At 43.8% G+C, this 21,053-nt stretch overlaps 1 protein-coding gene across 1 annotated transcript in view; it reads left to right on the top strand.

Annotated features, from left to right (window-relative positions):
• The first annotated feature begins 387 nt into the window (after nt 1-387).
• The window catches only part of LOC126188341 (uncharacterized), a 161,316-nt gene continuing 140,650 nt past the window's right edge, over nt 388-21,053 (top strand). The window contains exon 1 of the mRNA XM_049929939.1: nt 388-474. The gene's annotated coding sequence lies outside the window, so the exon portion shown is untranslated. The remainder of the gene's footprint in view (nt 475-21,053) is intronic.

Here is a 21,053-nt window from a genome sequence, read left to right on the forward strand (position 1 = left end):
TCGACGATCACCAGTTATTTTGCTTCCGAAATAGCGGAACTCGTGTACTACTTTGGGCGTCTCATTTCCTAGCCTAATTCGTTCACGATCACCTGATTTACTTCCACTACATTCCCTCATTTTGCTTTTGTTGATGTTCGTCTTACATTCTCCCTTCAAGATACTGCCCACGATTATGCTACAAGTCAGATTTGCGGCCAGTGTCGTAGACTGTTGTCCACACACTGTACGTGCAGCCCGTGTTTACGTGAGGGCAGGATCGCGCAGAGCCCGGCCGTGGCTCGCTCGGCCAGTGGGTGGCTGCAGTGCGCAGGCGCGCCGCCGCCTCCACTGATGCGGAACGCGGCGAGAAAACAGCGGTCCGCCCGGAACCTTCCACCAGCCTACGGCGCGCTTCCGGCCAGCCACAGCTACCCAGAGGACGGTCCGGGCAACGGGACCGAGCAGCTCCGACGCGGCAGTCCCTACAGTAAGGTGAGTGAGTGTGCCTACCAGCAGGTGAGTGAGTGGGGTTCGTACCCAACATGTGAGCACGTAAATCTGTACACAAGGAGAGGTCGTTTAGAAGCCAGCTGGAGAGCTGGTGACAAACTGAAGCTGCGCTTCGGATCATGAGTACTGGCGAGATAACAACATTTGTAGCGCACAGCCAGCGTAGGGCATGGTCGTCGATTGTATCTTCGGTCTCTTTCAGAATCTTAACTCGTCACAAATGTTCTGCGAGAAATGTTGGCAGCACCACAAACATTATCAGAAGGGGACGGCTTCTAATCGAAGCTTATGATTCTCTCCGTATGTTAAAGACTTAGGAGACAATTTCGGGCCACTACTTTTTCCTGTGGTGACAATGAGAACGAGATTAGAGAATTTATGGTGCATAGAGATGAATAGCTATTTTCCCTCTCTCAGTCCTCGGCCAAAAGAAGGCAGAATCTCGCTAATATAGATAAGAGGTTCCCTCCAACAGCTGACCAGTGATGTAAACCTAGAAATCTGAATTGGAAACATAGCCGGCCGGCCAGTGTGGCCGAGCGGTTCTAGGCGCTTCAGTCTGGAACCGCGCGACCGCTACGGTCGCAGGTTCGAATCCTGCCTCGCGCATGGATGTGTGTGATGTCTTTAGGTTAGTTAGGTTCAAGTAGTTCTAAGTTCTAGGGGACTGATGACCTCAGAAGTTAAGTCCCATAGTGCTCAGAGCCATTTGAACCATTTGAAACATAGCTAGCAACCAATTATCCGGATTAACGGGGACTCGAAACAGCAAGACAATCAAGGGATATTGATTATCCGGAAACACATATTTTTACCTGAAAATTCTCATTACTGTGTTTGCGATACACACTACGTGTCACATCGGAAAACCCCCTGCATTGCTGACTTGTTACCGGCCGGAAACTGACAGACTCCTTGCAAAACTGCGATTAATACACTGTGTATTTTTGGGATCCGTCAGTGGTTTGAATATAGTCGGTGTTTAACAATATGGTTTCATTTCGTATCAATACGGAGCAAGATATCTGAAGGGACCCGTCCCAGTAGAAAATCGAAACCATTGTTTTTTTTTTCTCCTATCCGGTTTAAACGAGTTGGAAATTTTCACCATTTAGGCAAAGGGAGGGACAAGCGAATAGACAGGTAGTGTATTGCGAACATGTTACTAGGACAGGGTCACCTCATTTACCAGAAGATGGAATGGGAAACAATGACAAAATGTTCCGGGACGTATATCGGTGGACTGGAGCCCGCATCGTCTTCCAGAGGTTCCAGCTAAGTCACTAGCGTCAGAAAACGTTCATTCTAAGTATTACATAATATTGCAGACTACGGTTTTTACTTTTCCAAAGATCGCTGAACAATATACGGATAATCCACTAACTGCACGCTCATCGGGAGCTTTCTGAGAAAAGTCAAAAAGTCTTTTCGTTCGCCAACGTAGCCCATTTTTCTTTAGAGGCAGCTAAAGACATCAACCTATAGATTTGTAACCCTGAAGGTCTTTAATTTCTCTCAACATCAGTAATTCGTTAATAAATGACGAAAGTTTCTATTTTTATCAGGTATCAGTGCACGTGAAACCTAATGAAGTAGTTTCCGAACACGCGAAATAGCTCCATGAAATTGATGACTAAAGATTTGATGCCGTACGGGGATTTTGTGGGAAGTTCTTTGACTGCTTATGAGTTCAGAGAAGAAGTGCAATTCCTTTCTGATTTATTCTTCGTTTAGGGAACCGCAGATTGTCCAACTTTTCACACCGAGTAAAATCTTCTCCTGAAAAGTGATTCCGGAAAGAATGCAAATTCTCGTCTTATGTCGCCGTTACTTCTTCTTTCGTTTGAGAAAGTTTTCCGGCCACAAATTCCTGCAGACGTGCAAATTTGAGGAACTCATAGAGTGCAAAACCGGAGAAATAGTTTTTGCCCCATTAATTCCCGCATAAAATCAATGTTTTCCCCTTCCAGAAATTCTTTTAGGAATAGCTGTCTTAGGCCGTTAAAAATGGTGTTTCTCCTCTGCAGTCAAGGCCATCCTTCACGTAATTTTTTGCTTCCATTTGGTCCAGCGCGCTTGGGTACTGCTTGGCCGTTACTGTTTTACCGTTAGAAAGATAATCAGAAGAATAGCTTTTGCATTCCAGAACGCGGACAAAACGGACTACGCGTGTTTTGGTGAGAGGCGAGAAGTGCCCAGGAACTCCTTCGGTTGCTGTTCCGTTGCTGGTTAGAAATGGTAGACTTCAGTGTAATAAGCGACATGAATCGGTGCATAAAAGTCGTTTTCTTTCTAGAATGGTTCAGATTTTAAGAAATTAGCTGGATTTTTTACCATGGTCATTACTGCGTAAATTCTGCAACTAGGTTGTACAGAGCTCTATTGCAAGTGAACTCGTGGACAACGTCACAAGTTGCACGAGAGTTTCCGTGAACGATGCTGTTGTACACAGAGAATTCGGAAAGCTAGAAAACTGTAGCGATATGCAGGAAGACTCGCAGAGCCTCGACGCTTGCTGCTAGCTGTCAACATAAACGAGTGCAACGTATTGCCCATACGTAGACAGAAAGATCCATTGTCGTATCTACATCTACATCCACATCTACATCCATACTCCGCAAGCCACCTGACGATGTTTGGCGGAGGGTACCTTCAGTACCTCTATCGGTTCTCCCTTCTATTCCAGTCTCGTATTGTTCGTGGAAAGAAGGATTGTCGGTATGCCTCTGTGTGGGCTCTAATCTCTCTGATTTTATCCTCATGGTCTCTTCGCGAGATATAAGTAGGAGGGAGCAATATACTGCTTGACTCTTCGGTGAAGATATGTTCTCGAAACTTTGACAAAAGCCCGTACCGAGCTACTGAGCGTCTCTCCTGCAGAGTCTTCCACTGGAGTTTATCTATCATCTCCGTAACGCTTTCGCGATTACTAAATGATCCTGTAACGAAGCGCGCTGCTCTCCGTTGGATCTTCTCTATGTCTTGTATCAACCCTATCTGGTACGGATCCCACACTACTGAGCAGTATTCAAGCAGTGGGCGAACAAGCGTACTGTAACCTACTTCCTTTGTTTTCGGATTGCATTTCCTTAGGATTCTTCCAATGAATCTCAGTCTGGCATCTGCTTTACCGACAATCAACATTATATGATCATTCCATTTTAAATCACTCCTAATGCGTACTCCCAGATAATTTATGGCATTAACTGCTTCCAGTTGCTGACCTGCTATTTTGTAGCTAAATGATAAAGGATCTATCTTTCTGTGTATTCGCAGCACATTACACTTGTCTACATTGAGATTCAATTGCCATTCCCTGCACCGTGCGTCAATTCACTGCAGATCCTCCTGCATTTCAGTACAATTTTCCATTGTTACAACCTGTCGATACACCACAGCATCATCTGCAAAAAGCCTCAGTGAACTTCCGATGTCATCCACCAGGTCATTTATGTATATTGTGAATAGCAACGGTCCTATGACACTCCCCTGCGGCACACCTGAAATCACTCTTACTTCGGAAGACTTCTCTCCATTGAGAATAACATGCTGCGTCCTGTTATCTAGGAACTCTTCAATCCAATCACACAATTGCAATAGCAGAAAAATTACTGGAAACAGTTATTTCCATAAAACGTCTAGAAGTGTGCATACAGAACGATTTAAACGACCACATGAAACTAATCGCAGGAAAAACAGATGCCAGACTGAGATACATTGCAAGAATCACGTCAACAAAGCAGGTATCTGACAAAATACTCAAATATTGCCGTCGGTATGAGAGCCGTACCAGATAGGGTTGACAGAGCAAATGGAGAAGGACCAAAACTAGTGGCGTGTTTCGTTTCAGGTTTATTTGAGCAGCCCAGATGCATCAGGGTGCAAAACTCGCTATAAACCGTTGAAACTGGCTGTAGAAAATTGTGTTCGGTTGCAAAAGCCGTTGGCTGCACATAATCCTTGGGTGCAAAGCCAGCTAAACGTCCAACCCGACAAGTCCAGTAGGCAAGGCGGTCGCCGTGCTATGTCCGGTTGCGAGGAACACCAACCGACATCAGCTTACCAATGCAGACATTCAAAACTCCCTTTCAACTTGTTACGATTCAAAAGGATACTTTTCTTATTCACAGCTGGCTGCGCTATAATGGACGTGTACGCAACAATAAAGCTCTCGCTTCCGATGCGTTGTCTAAATATTCGGCGGTAAGCACAGTTCTGATCAGTAGGATGTGTGTTGACGAATTTGCGTCAGTTTTTTGAAGAAAATAATTGATTCAGTGGACGGTTTAAACGCAGAAGATGGTAGAAACGAAGTGGGACTAATTGAAACAAAAATTCGAGTCCATCGTAGTTTTTGCAAATGACCAGAGCGAGATAGAGGGGTGACGGTCCCTTCCGGAAAAGGAAGAGGTGTCCTGATCAGTGGAAAAGAAATTTTTCCAAAACTGAAAGATGAGAACATGAAAAGTATTATTAAAGCAATGTTATGGAATGAGTACTGTGTTGACACTTATTGCTATGACATACGTGGAAGGATTGGTTGAAATGGTTCAAATGGCACTGAGCCCTATGGGACTTAACATCGGAGGTCATCAGTCCCCTAGAACTTAGAACTATTTAAACCTAACTAACCTAAGGACATCACACACAACCATGCCCCAGGCAGGATCCGAACCTGCGACCGTAGCGGTCGCGCGGTTCCAGGCTGAAGGGTCTAGAACCACTCGGCCACACCGGCCGGCTGTGGAAGGTTTAGTGAAAGTTACTGGTAACTGGCATTTCCAAATTCAGAAAGCCAAGAACATCGTGTTCACGAAAAGTAAAACCAAGAAGATTTGTCTAGTTCGAGGAGAGCGCTTCTATTGCTTTGAAGCTGGAGACGCGAAGGAAACTTTGAGCGAAGGAAACGGCCCAACACCAGTTACAGCAGGTGTAGAACTTTCAGAAGCCAAACTCGGAGACGTCGAAAAGCTTTTGGAGCTCCACTTTGGTGAGGACTGGGCGAGCAACGACAAACTCAAACTGTACACCGAGGTGTTATACGAGCAGGAAGGCGCTCCAAGAGTCGCTCCAGCCGCTGCCAACCATCTGAAGACGCCGGAAGCGATTTTGAGTTGATGCGCAGTGTTGAGGCCAATGTCACTTAAAAGTAATGTTCAGCTTATTTAATTTTCTACAATTTTTTTTTGTTTTAACTAAGATGCAACTTTCCGCAATTTTAATATTTTCTAAAATTTTGTCGATGTTTTACTAAGATGCAATTTGGAGCTTATTTTATTTTCTACAGTATCTTGTGATGTCAAAAAACGCAATTGTGTATTTTTTAAGAAAAATCTCATGTTGAGCATTCATATCTGTTCCCTTTTTGACGTTAAGGAAGTCAGTTTTTTCTGGTAAAATAATGACACCTTGGTTTTTTATAAACCAATTTTGTAGAATTTTCAGAGTTTTTTTAGAAATAAAACGTATTCTGTTTATATTCGCAATAATTAAACTCCACCTCCCTGTCATACCTAACATTTCACCAAATAGCGGATATTGCCACCGAATGTTTGTTTTGTAATTGGATCGATACATTTTCAAAACCCGCAAATTCCATAAATCAGGTGCAAAAACCGCTTATTCAATATTTCTTTTAAGATCTTAACGTATAAAACGTAATCGCAGATTTCAGCCATTAATACCGAGTAATTAATTTAATTTACTTATCTTTAGAAAAGTATCTTTAATGGTTTATATGAGACGAATTTTTCGCGATTATCTCAGTTTCGCTTATCATGCAGTTAGCGGCTTTTGCATTTGGGCTACTCATTTAGTGAGCGCGAGGGCGTCACGGAAATGACCAGCCAACTATATTGGCAGGCGCTGCAAGACCCTTGCACTGTAACTGTTGAAGTTCCGAGAGCATACATTTCTAGAAGAATCAGCCAATATATCACTTTCTTCTACTTATATCTTGCGTAAAGACCGTGAAGGTAAAACTGGAAAGGTTCGAGGTCGCACACAGACTTGCAACAGAACATTCGTTAATGGAACAGCAAAGGGGAAAATGGCAATGGTACAAAATGTATCCTCTGCCACAAACCATACAGCGACATAAAATTTACAGCGCCATTTCTTCTGATATACGCATGATGTCAGGTATTATCAGCTGAATTAGCCACATTCCCGATGGTTTCCTTTGTGGTTGCACTTTAAGGGATGTCCTTCGCAACGAAAATTTCGAGAAAAGTTTTGAAATGAGTTGCCAATTTATAAATCGTTTCAAATGATGGAGCAGACTCTTTCATCAGCTTTCGATAGATTTCTGCTAACGCCGAATTTCAAGTCAAAGATTTTAGAACGACATGGTATTCCAGTTCTCAACGTAACAACTTTAAAAATCCGTGTAAAAAAGACAATGATGATGTTCGAATTCACATCCACCTTATGTGATTGCTATGCTTGTGTCAACGTAATGAAAACAAAATTTCGCCGGCCGCGGTGGTCTTGCGGTTCTAGGCGCTGCAGTCCGGAACCGCGGGACTGCTGCGGTCGCAGGTTCGAATCCTGCCTCGGGCATGGATGTGTGTGATGTCCTTAGGTTAGTTAGGTTTAAGTAGTTCTAAGTTCTAGGGGACTGATGACCTAAGATGTTAAGTCCCATAGTGCTCAGAGCCATTTGAACCATTTGAAAACAAAATTTCATTGCTAACCCCGTTTCCGTATTAGCCTGAGAACTTTTTATTTGCTTCCGTAGTGATTGTTAATTCCACAGTAAATGCCGACATTCAGATATTTTGAAGAACTTTCGTGATATTTCTTAAACGTTTTAGACCCTGACATTTAAGCAAAAAACTGCAAAAATAAACAGCTCACTCTTTAATCTAAGCCATTCGTATTCTGAAACATATCCTGTGAATATTAAATGAAGCCGATCTCTTGCTCTTGTTTCCAGTTTCAGTAGGGGAGAGCATTGAACCTTGGGACACTATTTACACCAGCTGTGTAATAGAACTTATTGTACTTTTAAATCATAGCATTCATTGTGTCTCAATGTCTGCAGTCCTTTTATGAAATTACAAAAATTACTCAGGTAAATTGCGGTTATTCTCAAACGTAAAAACATGTTCCAACTTACACATGATCATATGTCTAGGAATAAGTATTCTACTGAAATTTCAAAGCGTTGACATCTAGAAAAACGTATCTGTAACTTAGTCGCCTATCTGTTAGATTAGTACGCGACTAGATATCAACAGTCCGTAAGCGAAATCAAATTAAGCAGAAGTATTATCAGAAACCAGTGACAAGTTGGAAACTAAAATGAGTTTCCATTCTCAACAAAGGTAAAATTGTTAAGACCTTAACGGAACGCTGTTAATTTGCAAATATCCCGTGTTCCATGGAAAAACCTTCTTGTGTTTCAATGTGCACCATCTTGTACGGCTGTCGAAGTAGCGCTTTGCCCTCCACATATTAAAAAAAAAAAAAAAAACACTCCGCCTACAGGCAGACAGTTGTAATAGGTCTATGCGGAGGTGGTCTTCGTATTTACCACATTAGGATGGTCACTGTAGTATTCAGTAAGACATTGCTTTTAGCACTCCGTCTTCAGGCCACGAGTGGCCCATCGGGACCATCCGACCGCCGTGTCATCCTCAGCTGAGGATGCGGATAGGAGGGCGTGGGGTCAGCACACTGCTCTCCCCGTCGTAATGATGGTATTCTTGACCGAAGCCGCTACTATTCGGTCGAGTAGATCCTCAATTGGCATCACGAGGCTGAGTGTACCCCGAAAAATAGCGCATGGCGGCCTGGACGGTCACCCATCCAAGTGCCGACCACGCCCGACAGCGCTTAACTTCGGTGATACGGGAACCGGTGTATCCACTGCGGCAAGGCCGTTGCCCTCCCATATTATACAGCTAATTTTGAAAATTTATAGATTTTTACTTGCCATAAAATTCTGCAACAAGAATTAACAATACATTCCGAAAAGCCTTAATTTATTATACAACACATAAATGTGCAGAACATGAAATATTTACAAATACTACACAAAACACAACCTCATGTCTAGCAATAACCTATAGCAAATGACGAAAACTGCTTATTTATGGCGACCTCTGGTATGCATTCCATCTACATCTACATCTACATGATTACTCTGCTGTTCACAGCAAAGTGCCTGGCAGAGGGTTCAATGAACCACCATCAAGCAATCTCTCTACCGTTCCACTCTCTAACGGCTCGCGGGAAAAACGAGCACATAATTTTTTTCTGTGCAAGCTCAGATTTCTCTTATTTTATCATGATGACCATTTTTCTCTATGTAGGTAGGTGTCAACAGAATGTTTTCGCAATAGGAGGAGAAAACTGGTGATTGAAATTTCATGAGAAGATACCGTCGCAACCAAAAACGCCTTTGTTTTAATGATTCCCACTCCAATTCAAGTATCATATTTGTGGCACTATCTCCCCTATTTCACGGTAATACAAAAACAGCCGCCCTTCTTTGTACTTTTTCAATGTCATCCGTCAGTCCCACCTGATGCGGTTCCCACACCGCACAGCAATACTCCAGAACAGGGCGGACAAGCGTGGTGTAAGCAGTCTCTTTAGTAGACCTGTTGCAGCGTCTACATGTTCTGCCAATGAGTCGCAGTCTCTGGTTTGCTCTACCCACAACATTGTCTATGCGATCGTTCCAATTTAGGTTATTTGTAATTGTAATCGCTAAGTATTTGGTTCAATTTACAGCCTTCAGATTTGTGTGACTTACCGCGTAATGGAAATTGAGTGAATTTCTTTTAGTACTCATGTGAATAACCTCACACTTTTCTTTATTCATGGTCAACTGCCACTTTTCGCAGCACACAGATATCTTATCTAAATCATTTTTCAATTGATTTTGGTCATCGGATGACTTTACAACACCATAAATGACAGCATCATCTGCAAACAATCTAAGACGGCTACTAAGATTGTCTCCTATATCGTTAATATAGATCAGGAACAATAGAGGGCCTACAATATTTCCTTGGGGAACGCCGGATATTACCTCTGTTTTACTCGATGTATTTCCGTCTGTTACTACGAACTGTGACCTTTCTGACAGGAAATCACGAATCCAGTCGCACAAGTGAGGCGATATTCCATAGGCATGCAGTTTGGTTAGAAGACGCTTGTGAGGAACGGTGTCGAAAGCCTTCAGGAAATCTAAAAATATGGAATTAATTTAACATCCCCTGTCGATAGCACTCATTACTTAATGAGTATTAAGTCACTAGACTGAAATACCGGCCAAAAATGTCGTGTGCTCCAGGGTATACTAATCTCTAGCTAGAGCACTCTCCTCTACTATACATGAAGCCGCACATAAAAAAATTGTACGAGTTTTAATAATTTTGATTATCTTTAACAGTCGAATACAGAAGTCAGCTTATTCTTTTTGTCCCCTTCCTTTGATAATTTTTTATTTCATTGTCAGTTTCTTAAAGGCAGCGGAAACTTTCTAACTTTGGAATAAAAGATGTCATGTACGAAACCAAACCACAATATTCACATAACAGATAAAAAATTTCAAAAATGAATGTTGTTCAACTAGACGAGAAAAATTTACCCTGTATTTTAACATACTAAATGAAAGACAATACTTCTTGATAATGTACGTTTCTCTGAAATTATGTATCATTGTCTGTTTTTGGCTTTATTATTCCAACCAATATTATCAATTAACTGTATTAAGCATTTTCGACATAATCTCTGCAAACTAAGATTAACTGTATTAGGTTTCTCATCCGAGTACAGTTAAATGGTATACTGAAAAAGAAGGAAAAAGAATCTACTCCAAAAATCGTCTTTGAAGACTAAACAGCTGTGTCAGTTCTGGAACTTTCGGTGCTCATAGCTGTATTACTCGCACAACGCCTTTTGCAATGCCTTACATTAGTCAATCGTTACGAGAGGAATCTTATTATACGGAGATGTTAATGAAGACAGGTGAGCACAGCCGTTGTAATAAACGCTTAAGTATACGAAGGATATTAATCACTCACATCATTTTGTATTTTGTACGATGCAAAACACCGATCGCCGCTACATAACGTACACATCATATTTAATTTTCAGTTATTGGAAAGCTGTCGTCTTTGCAATGTGTTATTGTCTAATCATTGTCTAATAAATGGACAATTAATCGTAAATTTCCTTTTTTTCCTAGCTATTCGACTTTTATCAAAATAAGTTCTCAAATTTCTGTCAGTCTGTGTTTACTAACTATTGATTGTTCTCAAACTATTCTGTACAATAAATGTACCCTATCGTGATGGTTTTTAGCGTCTATTGGCGTTCGCTTTCCTTTATTACTTATCAGCATACTTCTCTTCTCTGCTACAACGGAGATCATTAGCTCTCATGCTTCATCTAGCAAATTCATCCAGAGGTAGTTAGGGTCTTCTGCAATTGAAGCAAATCCTCCGCATGCGTAATACTATTGAAGTGACAATTTGGATCACTGTTTTTAGAGAAAAATAACCACCGCTGAATTATTTGTGATAATTGCCTAAGAAGAATGTCCATAGACCAGAGCATGAGACATGTGCGAAACTATCATTAATGTAATAATACTCTGATCGAGAAGATAACTGCAATTTTCTCTATTTCGCTGAATAAAAACTCTCTTTCCACGTAGGTTTAGTTGCTTGAAGTCTCGCTGCGAACTCTGCAGTTCACGGCGTAGAATTCCAATAGTAAATCAGGACAAGGGAAAAAACGGTATTTAGAAGCAAAACTGTACCGTGCCTCAACAAAATAATATGGACTTTGAAACAATGAAACGCACTTCTGGTATGAGAAATTCAAGAAAATATCTGCAAAAAAACGCATGAAAGATTGCTAAACACTACTTGTAGCAAGTGACATGTCAATGAAAATAAAGCACCAGAACTTCCAAGGAACTTTAGAATTATAAGTGACAAAAACAGCAATCACCAATATCTTCAGAGGGCTTGAATACTGATTAAATAAAGCTAGTGAACTTTGTGTTGAATCGAATCACACACAGAACTTTATTTTTCGAGTTTCATGTACTGGGGAGGCATGACTTCTACCCTAATGAAGTTAAAATGATAATCAGATTCATAGACGTCAGAATTTGAAGCTATCACATTACGCATACCTCTTACACTAATTTCATAGTGGCGCAAGAGTGCCATAAGTTTCTCTAAAGTTTCTGGACGATGGCAGAAGTTACAGTCAATATGAAACATCAAGCTGCTGAAATCGACCAAAATCGATGTACAGTTTCAAACAGTATTTGAAATAACATGATATCGTTTAGTGCCGTTTACAGCTTGTACTTTCACAGATATACAGGGTGTTACAAAAAGGTACGGCCAAACTTTCAGGAGACATTCCTCACACACAAATAGAGAAAAGATGTTATGTGGACATGTGTCCGGAAACGCTTAATTTCCATGTTAGAGCTCATTTTAGTTTCGTCAGTATGTACTGTACTTTCTCGATTCACCGCCAGTTGGCCCAATTGAAGGAAGGTAATGTTGACTTCGGTGCTTGTGTTGACATGCGACTCATTGCTCTACAGTACTAGCATCAAGCACATCAGTACGTAGCATCAACAGGTTAGTGTTCATCACGAACGTGGTTTTGCAGTCAGTGCAATGTTTACAAATGCGAAGTTGGCAGATGCCCATTTGATGTATGGATTAGCACGGGGCAATAGCCGTGGCGCGGTACGTTTGTATCGAGACAGATTTCCAGAACGAAGGTGTCCCGACAGGAAGACGTTCGAAGCAGTTGATGGGCGTCTTAGGGAGCACGGAACATTCCAGCCTATGACTCGCGACTGGGGAAGACCTAGAACGACGAGGACACCTGCAATGGACTTGGCAATTTTTCGTGCAGTTGACGATAACCCTAATGTCAGCGTCAGAGAAGTTGCTGCTGTACAAGGTAACGTTGACCACGTCACTGTATGGAGAGTGCTACGGGAGAACCAGTTGTTTCCGTACCATGTACAGCGTGTGCAGGCACTATCAACAGCTGATTGGCCGGTACACTTCTGCGAATGGTTCATCCAACAATGTGTCAATCCTCATTTCAATGCAAATGTTCTCTTTAGGGATGAGGCTTCATTCCAACGTGATCAAATTCTAAATTTTCACAATCAACATGTGTGGGCTGACGAGAATCCGCACGCAATTGTGCAATCACGTCATCAACACAGATTTTCTGTGAACGTTTGGCCAGGCATTGTTGGTGATGTCTTGATTGGGCCCCATGTTCTTCCACCTACGCTCAATGGAGCACGTTACCATGATTTCATGTGGGATACTCTACCTGTGCTGCTAGAACATGTGCCTTTGCAACTACGACACAACATGTGGTTCATGCACGATGGAGCTCCTGCACATTTCAGTCCAAGTGTTCGTACACTTCTCAACAACAGATTCGGTTGCCGATGGATTGGTAGAGGCGGACCAATAACGTGGCCTCCACGCTCTCCTGACCTCAACCCTCTTGACTTTCATTTATGGGGGCATTTGAAAGCTCTTGTCTACGCAACCCCGGTACCAAATGTAGAGACTCTTCTTGCTCGTATTGTGGACGGCTGTGACACAATACGCCATTCTCCAGGGCTGCATCAGCGCATCAGGGATTCCATGCGACGGAGGGTGGATGCATGTATCCTCGCTAACGGAGGACATTTTGAACATTTCCTGTAACAAAGTGTTTGTAGTCACGCTGGTACGTTCTGTTGCTGTGTGCTTCCATTCCACGATTAATGTGATTCGAAGAGAAGTAATAAAATGAGCTCTAACATGGAAAGTAAGCGTTTTCGGACACATGTTGACATAACATATTTTCTTTCTTTGTGTGTGAGGAATGTTTCCTGAAAGTTTGGCCGTACATTTTTGTAACACCCTGTATGTATGTAGGAATATAGTGTGGAAACTCACAAGTCATAATACAAAGTTGAAAATCTAGTTTGCACACTTATTTTGAAATATGTAGATACTATCTGTTTCGGCAATAAACACTATGTGATCAGAAGTATCCGGACACCCCCAAAAACATACGTTTTTCATATTAGGTGCATTGTGCTGCCACTTACTGCCAGGTACTCCATATCAGCGACCTCAGTAGTCATTAGACATCGTGAGAGAGCAGAATGGGGCGCTCCGCGGAACTCAATGGACTTCGAACGTGGTCAGGTGATTGTGTCGTACTTCTGTACGTGAGATTTCCACACTCCTAAACATCCCTAGGTCCACTGTTTTCGATGTGATAGTGAAGTGGAAATGTGAAGGGACACGTACAGCACAAGAGCGTATAGGCCGACCTCGTCTGTTGACTGAAGAGCGCCGCCGACAGTTGAAGAGGTTCGTAATGTGTAATAGGCAGATATGTATCCAGACCATCACACAGGAACTCCAAACTGCATCAGGATCCACTGCAAGTACTATGATAGTTATGTAGGAGGTGAGAAAACTTGGATTTCATGGTCGAGCGGCAGCTCATAAGCCACACATCACGCCGGTAAATGCCAAATGACGCCTCGCTTGGTGTAAGGGGCGTCGACATTCGAGGATTGAACAGTGGAAAAACTTTGTGTGGAGTGACGAATCACGGTGCACAATGTGGCTATCCGATGGCACGGTGTGGGTACGGCGTATGCCCGGTGAACTTCACCTGCCGGCGCGTGTAGTCCCAACAGTAAAATTCGAAGGCAGTGGTGTTATGGTATGGTCGTGTTTTTCATAGAGGGGGCTGGTGCCCCTTGTTGTTTTGCGTGACACTATCACAGCGCAGGCCTACATAGATGTATTAAGCACCTTCTTGCTTCCCAGTGTTGAAGAGCAATTCGGTGATGGCGATTGCATCTTTCAACACGACCGAGCACTTGTTCATAATGCACGGCCTGTGGCGAAGTGGTTATACGACAGTATCGTCCCTATAATGGACTGGCCTGCACAGAGTCCAGACCTGAATCCTATAGAACATTTTGGGATGCCGGCCGCGGTGGTCTAGCGGTTCTGGCGCTGCAGTCCGGAACCGCGGGACTACTACGGTCGCAGGTTCGAATCCTGCCTCGGGCATGGGTGTGTGTGATGTCCTTAGGTTGGTTAGGTTTAAGTAGTTCTAAGTTCTAGGGGACTTATGACCTAAGATGTTGAGTCCCATAGTGCTCAGAGCCATTTGAACACTTTGGGATGTTTTGGAACTCCGACTTCGTGCCAGGGCTCACCGAGCGACATCGCTATCTCTCCTCTGTGCAGCACTCCATGAAGAATGGGATGCCCTTCCCCAAGAAACTTTCCAGCACCTGATTGAACGTACGGCTGCGAGAGCGGAAGCTGTCATCAAGGCAAAGGGTGGGCCAACACAACACTGAATTCCAGCATTACCGATGGAGGACGTTAAGAAGGGGCTGGCTCTGAGCACTATGGGACTTAACATCTATGGTCATCAGTCCCCTAGAACTACTTAAACCTAACTAACCTAAGGACAGCACACAACACCCAGTCATCACGAGGCAGAGGAAACCCCTGACCCCGCGGGGAATCGAACCCGGGAACCCGGGCGCGGGAAGCGAGAACGCTACCGCACGACCACGAGCTGCGGATAGGACGTTAAGAACTTGTAAGTCATTTTCATCCAGGTGTCCGGGTACTTTTGATCCCACAGTGTGTATTATGCATGAACTAACGTGGACACTTTTTGTAATGAACGGTGTAGCGTAGTCCGCAGCTCGTGGTCGTGCGGTAGCGTTCTCACTTTCTTCGCCCGGGTTCCCGGGTTCGATTCCCGTCGGGGTCAGGGATTTTCTCTGCCTCGTGATGACTGGGTGTTGTGTAATGTCCTTAGGTTAGTTAGGTTTAAGTTCTACGGGACTGATGACCATAGCTGTTTAAGTACCATAGTGCTCAGAGCCATTTGAACCCTTTTTTTGATGTAGCGTACTTTCTTTGATGGCACTCAAGATTTTTGAAAAGTTGCTTGTAGTGACATGCCACTTGTAACAGTTTTCATTAATTCTCTTCATATCCACCTCATGCAGTACCTTAACATCTATTTTGCACTGAGGTGACAAAAGACGTGGAATAGCGATATGCGCATAAAGAGATGGCGATAGTATCGCTTACGCTAGGATAAAAGTACAGTGCATTGCCGAATCTGTCATTTTACTCAAATCATTCATGTGAAACCGATTGTGTCCGCACACCAGGAATTAACAGGCTTTGAACGCGGAATGCCAGTTGGAGCTGGACACATGGGACTTTCCATTTCGGAAACCATTAGGGAATTCAGTGTTCCAAGATCCACAGTGTCAAGAGTATATGGAGAAAGTTTCAGGCCTTACGTCTCACCATGAACGGCGCAGTGGCCGACAGTCATCACTTAAGGACCAAGATCCGCGGCGCTTCTGCAGAGTGTCAGTGCTGACAGACAAGCAACACTGCGTGAAATATCACGACCGACGTGAGTGCCTTTGCTAACAGCACGACATCGCCTGCAGCGCCTCTCTCGGGCTCGTGAACATGCAGTCTGTATGCTAGATGACTGGAAAAGCACGGCCTGAAGACATGAGCCCCGATTTCGGTTGGTAAGAGCTGATGGTATGGTTGCAGTGCGGCGCACACCCACGAAGCCATGTACGAAATTTGTCACCAAGGCACTGTGTAAGCTAGTGGTTGATCCATAAATGTGTGGACTGCGTTTACGTGAAATGGACTGGGTCCTCTGATCTAATTGAATCGATTATTCTAGCCTCTCCCCGATGTTATTCAATCTGTATATTGAGCAAGCAGTGAAGGAAACAAAACAAAAATTCGGAGTAGGTATTAAAATTCATGGAGAAGAAATAAAAACTTTGAGGTTCAGCGATGACATTGTAATTCTGTCAGAGACAGCAAAGGACTTGGAAGAGCAGTTGAACGGAATGGACAGTGTCTTGAAAGGAGGATATAAGATGAACATCAACAAAAGCAAAACGAGGATAATGGACTGTAATCTAGTTAACTCGGGTGATGCTGAGGGAATTAGATGAGGAAATGAGACACTTAAAGTAGTAAAGGAGTTTTGCTATTTGGGGAGCAAAATAACTGATGACGGTCGAAGTAGAGAGGATATAAAATGTAGACTGGCAATGGCAGGGAGAGAAATTTGGTAACATTGACTGTAGATTTAAGTGCTTGGAAGTCATTTATGAAAGTATTCGTATGGAGTGTAGCCACGTATGGAAGTGAAACACTGACGATAAATAGTTTGGACAAAAGTAGAATATAATGTTTCGAAATGTGGTGCAACAGAAGAATGCTGAAGACTAGATGGGTAGATTACATAACTAATGAGGAGGTATTGAATGTAACTGGGGAGAAGAGGAGCTTGTGGCACAACTTGACTAGAAGAAGGGATCGGTTGGTAGGATACAATCTGAAGCATCAAGGGATCACCGGTTTAGTATAGGATGGCAGCGTGGAGAGTAAAAATCCTAGAGGGAGACCAAGAGATGAATACACTACGCAGATTCAGAAGGATGTAGGTTGCAGTAGGTACTGGGAGATGAAGAATCTTGCACAAGATAGAGTAGCATGGAGAGCTGTATCAGACCAGTCTCAGGACTGAAGACCACAACAACAACAACATTGACTGCAAATGGTTATATTCGGTTACTTGGAGACCTTTTGCAGCCATTCATGGATTTCATATTCTCAAATGACGATGTGATTTTTGTGGATGACTTCATCATGTCAACAGGCTACAACTGTTTTCAACTGGTTTCAAGAACATTCTGAACTATTCGAGCGAATAATTGGGTCATCCAGATTACACGAAATGAACCCCATCGAACATTTGTGGGACGTAATCGAGACTTTGACAATTGTGGACGGATGTAGGGGCAGCATGGCTGAATATTTCTGCGAGTGACTTCCAAAGACTTGTGGAGTCGATGCCACGTCATGCTGGTGCATTACGTCGGGCATAAAGAGGTCCGACGCGTTGTTGGTGGGTATCCTATGACTTTTAGCACCTCACTGTACTGCCCTTTACCTTAGGGTGTTTAGCCTGCTTAGCTGCGTGGTTGCGAGCTTGCCTCCCACGCAAGTGGGCCTGGGTTCGATTCCCAGCCGGGTTGGTGATCTTCTCCGCTCGTGGACTGGCCACTGTGTTGTCCTCATCATCATTTCATTTTCATCACTGGCATGGAAGTTGCCCAATGTGAAATCGACTGAAATAAGACTTGCGACCGAAGTTCCCAGGACGGGGCCTCCCGGCAAGCCATACGCTCATTGCATTTTTTTTTGCCTTAGGGTACTCTCCAGAGATTCCATTGGAACATCCATCTCCATTTCAACCTTAGTGTCCTTGTGCAACTAGACTCGATGAGACAAAACCTACCAGAATCTCGAGGAATGGCTACACTTCTAACCACGCATAGCATCAGCACCTATGGCTTTTACCCAACTGCTTATAACTATTATATTCAATCACCCATCTCAATAAAATACCGTGGACTGACACTTGGCCATAAACGTGGAAATCGCAGCTGTTGGAAAGCCACGATAAACTTAATATTTAGAGCCTTCCAATAAACAGAAGTACCCAAAAGGGAAAACCGAGGGAGGTGGCGCAGTGGTTAGCACACTGGACTCGCATTCTGGAGGTCGACGGTTCAATCCCGCGTCCGACCATGCTGATTTAGGTTTTCCGTAATTTCCCTAAATCGCTCCAGACCAATGCCGGGATGGTTCCACTGAAAGGGCACGGCCGACTTCCTTCCCCATCCTTCCGTAATCCGAGGAGACCGATGACCCCGCAGTTTGGTCTCTCCCGCCAAAAAACCTAACCCAACCCAAAAGGGAAAGTGGAAACAAAGTGAATTTTACAAGTAGAATGGTATGTGATGTTGTTTCGTGGGCTAACAAAATGGCTTCAGTTTACAAAGAATTTGGCAGTATGAAACGAGTTACCAGTATGACGTTGCACCTCCTCTGCCCTGGATGGCTACACTCATTCGGTTGGAAAGTGTTTAATGATGTTGTTGGATTCTCCCCGGATCTTTTATAACCTGGATAATGGCAGTGAAATCCAAGTTGCTCTCACATATGTTTTATTGTGAGTAGATCTGGAGATTTTGCTGGCCACAGGAATACCTCAACAATAGGCAGATAGTTCACAGAGCCCCGTGCCATGTGTGCAGGAGAGTCATCCTGATGAAAAATGCTACAACAGTACTGTCGCTTGAGAGGCAAAACATGAGGACGCAGGATGAACGTGCCGCACCGCTGTGCCCTCAACCTCCATCAGCGGCGACCCGAAGTCGTACCGACGTCTCCCCACACTACGACCCCAAGTGTGACACAGATGTGGCTCTCCCAAATACTGGAAGAATTTGACCTCCCTGCAAGTCGTTCCCATACTCGCCGACAAACTTCATCCGGGACAGAACAGAACCACAATCCACCGCTGAACACATTGTGCAGCCGTTCGAAACATCAGACTATGCTTATCAGTCGCAGTACCACTCCAAATGCAGCCATTTGTGCTGAGAAGTTACGGCACGCTATCGTTTTTGCTACTAGTTTCCGCCCTTTGGTGCCGAGAAGTTATGGGGAGGCCCTTACTCGATCTCGAACGGCATGCGCAGGCGTGAAGCAGTAGCGATATGCTTGGTGCACAGTGCGGCGTCCATCCCGTGCAGTGATGGACCTTTTTCCAAAGCTGTTTCACAGAGGAAGACCGCACTGCAGTTCCTTCTCTAAATCCACGCACAAACGAAAAAATGGCTGACATCGAAATAAGTGTCCAAGGAATAGAAAAGCAACTGGAATCCCTCAACAGAGGAAAGTCCACTGGACCTGACGGGATACCAATTCGATTCTACACAGAGTACGCGAAAGAACTTGCCCCCCCTCTAACAGCCGTGTACCGCAAGTCTCTAGAGGAACGGAAGGTTCCAAATGATTCGAAAAGAGCACAGGTAGTCCCAGTCTTCAAGAAGGGTCGTCGAGCAGATGCGCAAAACTATAGACCTATATCTCTGACGTCGATCTGTTGTAGAATTTTAGAACATGTTTTTTGCTCGAGTATCATGTCGTTTTTGGAAACTCAGAATCTACTATGTAGGAATCAACATGGATTCCGGAAACAGCGATCGTGTGAGACCCAACTCGCTCTCTTTGTTCATGAGACCCAGAAAATATTAGATACAGGCTCCCAGGTAGATGCTATTTTTCTTGACTTCCGGAAGGCGTTCGATACAGTTCCGCACTGTCGCCTGATAAACAAAGTAAGAGCCTACGGAATATCAGACCAGCTGTGTGGCTGGATTGAAGAGTTTTTAGCAAACAGAACACAGCATGTTGTTATCAACGGAGAGACGTCTACAATCGTTAAAGTAACTTCTGGCGTGCCACAGGGGAGTGTTATGGGACCATTGCTTTTCATAATATATATAAATGACCTAGTAGATAGTGTCGGAAGTTCCATGCGGCTTTTCGCGGATGATGCTGTAGTATACAGAGAAGTTGCAGCATTAGAAAATTGTAGCGAAATGCAGGAAGATCTGCAGCGGATAGGCACTTGGTGCAGGGAGTGGCAACTGACCCTTAACATAGACAAATGTAACGTATTGAGAATACATAGAAATAAGGATCCTTTATTGTATAATTATATGATAGCGGAACAAACACTGGTAGCAGTTACTTCTGTAAAATATCTGGGAGTATGCGTGCGGAACGATTTGAAGTGGAATGATCATATAAAATTAATTGTTGGTAAGGCGGGTACCAGGTTGAGATTCATTGGGAGAGTCCTTAGAAAATGTAGTCCATCAACAAAGGAGGTGGCTTACAAAACACTCGTTCGACCTATACTTGAGTATTGCTCATCAGTGTGGGATCCGCACCAGATCGGGTTGACGGAGGAGATAGAGAAGATCCAAAGAAGAGCGGCGCGTTTCGTCACAGGGTTATTTGGTAACCGTGATAGCGTTACGGAGATGTTTAACAAACTCAAGTGGCACACTCTGCAAGAGAGGCGCTCTGCATCGCGGTGTAGCTTGCTCGCCAGGTTTCCAGAGGGTGCTTTTCTGGATGAGGTATTGAATATATTGCTTCCCCCTACTTATACCTCCCGTGAAGATCACGAATGTAAAATTAGAGAGATTAGAGCGCGCACAGAGGCTTTCAGACAGTCGTTCTTCCCGCGAACCATACGCGACTGGAACAGGAAAGGGAGGTAATGACAGTGGCACGTAAAGTGCCCTCCGCCACACACCGTTGGGTGGCTTGCGGAGTATAAATGTAGATGTAGATATAGATCAGACTTGCTCGACCAGAACCTTGACATAGAGTATGCCTGCCCTCACGTTCTCATGGAATCCAATACGGGGCTACTATCACGTCTCAGTGCCCCGCAAATCAGGATATGGCCCGATTCGACCCACACTGAGACACATTTAAACGATGGCAGGTGCTGATAACATTATCATCTACGTGTATCTCGCAGTGTCACTCAACTTCTGACGCTGTTCAGGCCCCGTATGTTCTCTT

Source organism: Schistocerca cancellata, chromosome 5 (assembly GCF_023864275.1).
Source record: "Schistocerca cancellata isolate TAMUIC-IGC-003103 chromosome 5, iqSchCanc2.1, whole genome shotgun sequence".
NCBI lineage: Eukaryota > Metazoa > Arthropoda > Insecta > Orthoptera > Acrididae > Schistocerca > Schistocerca cancellata.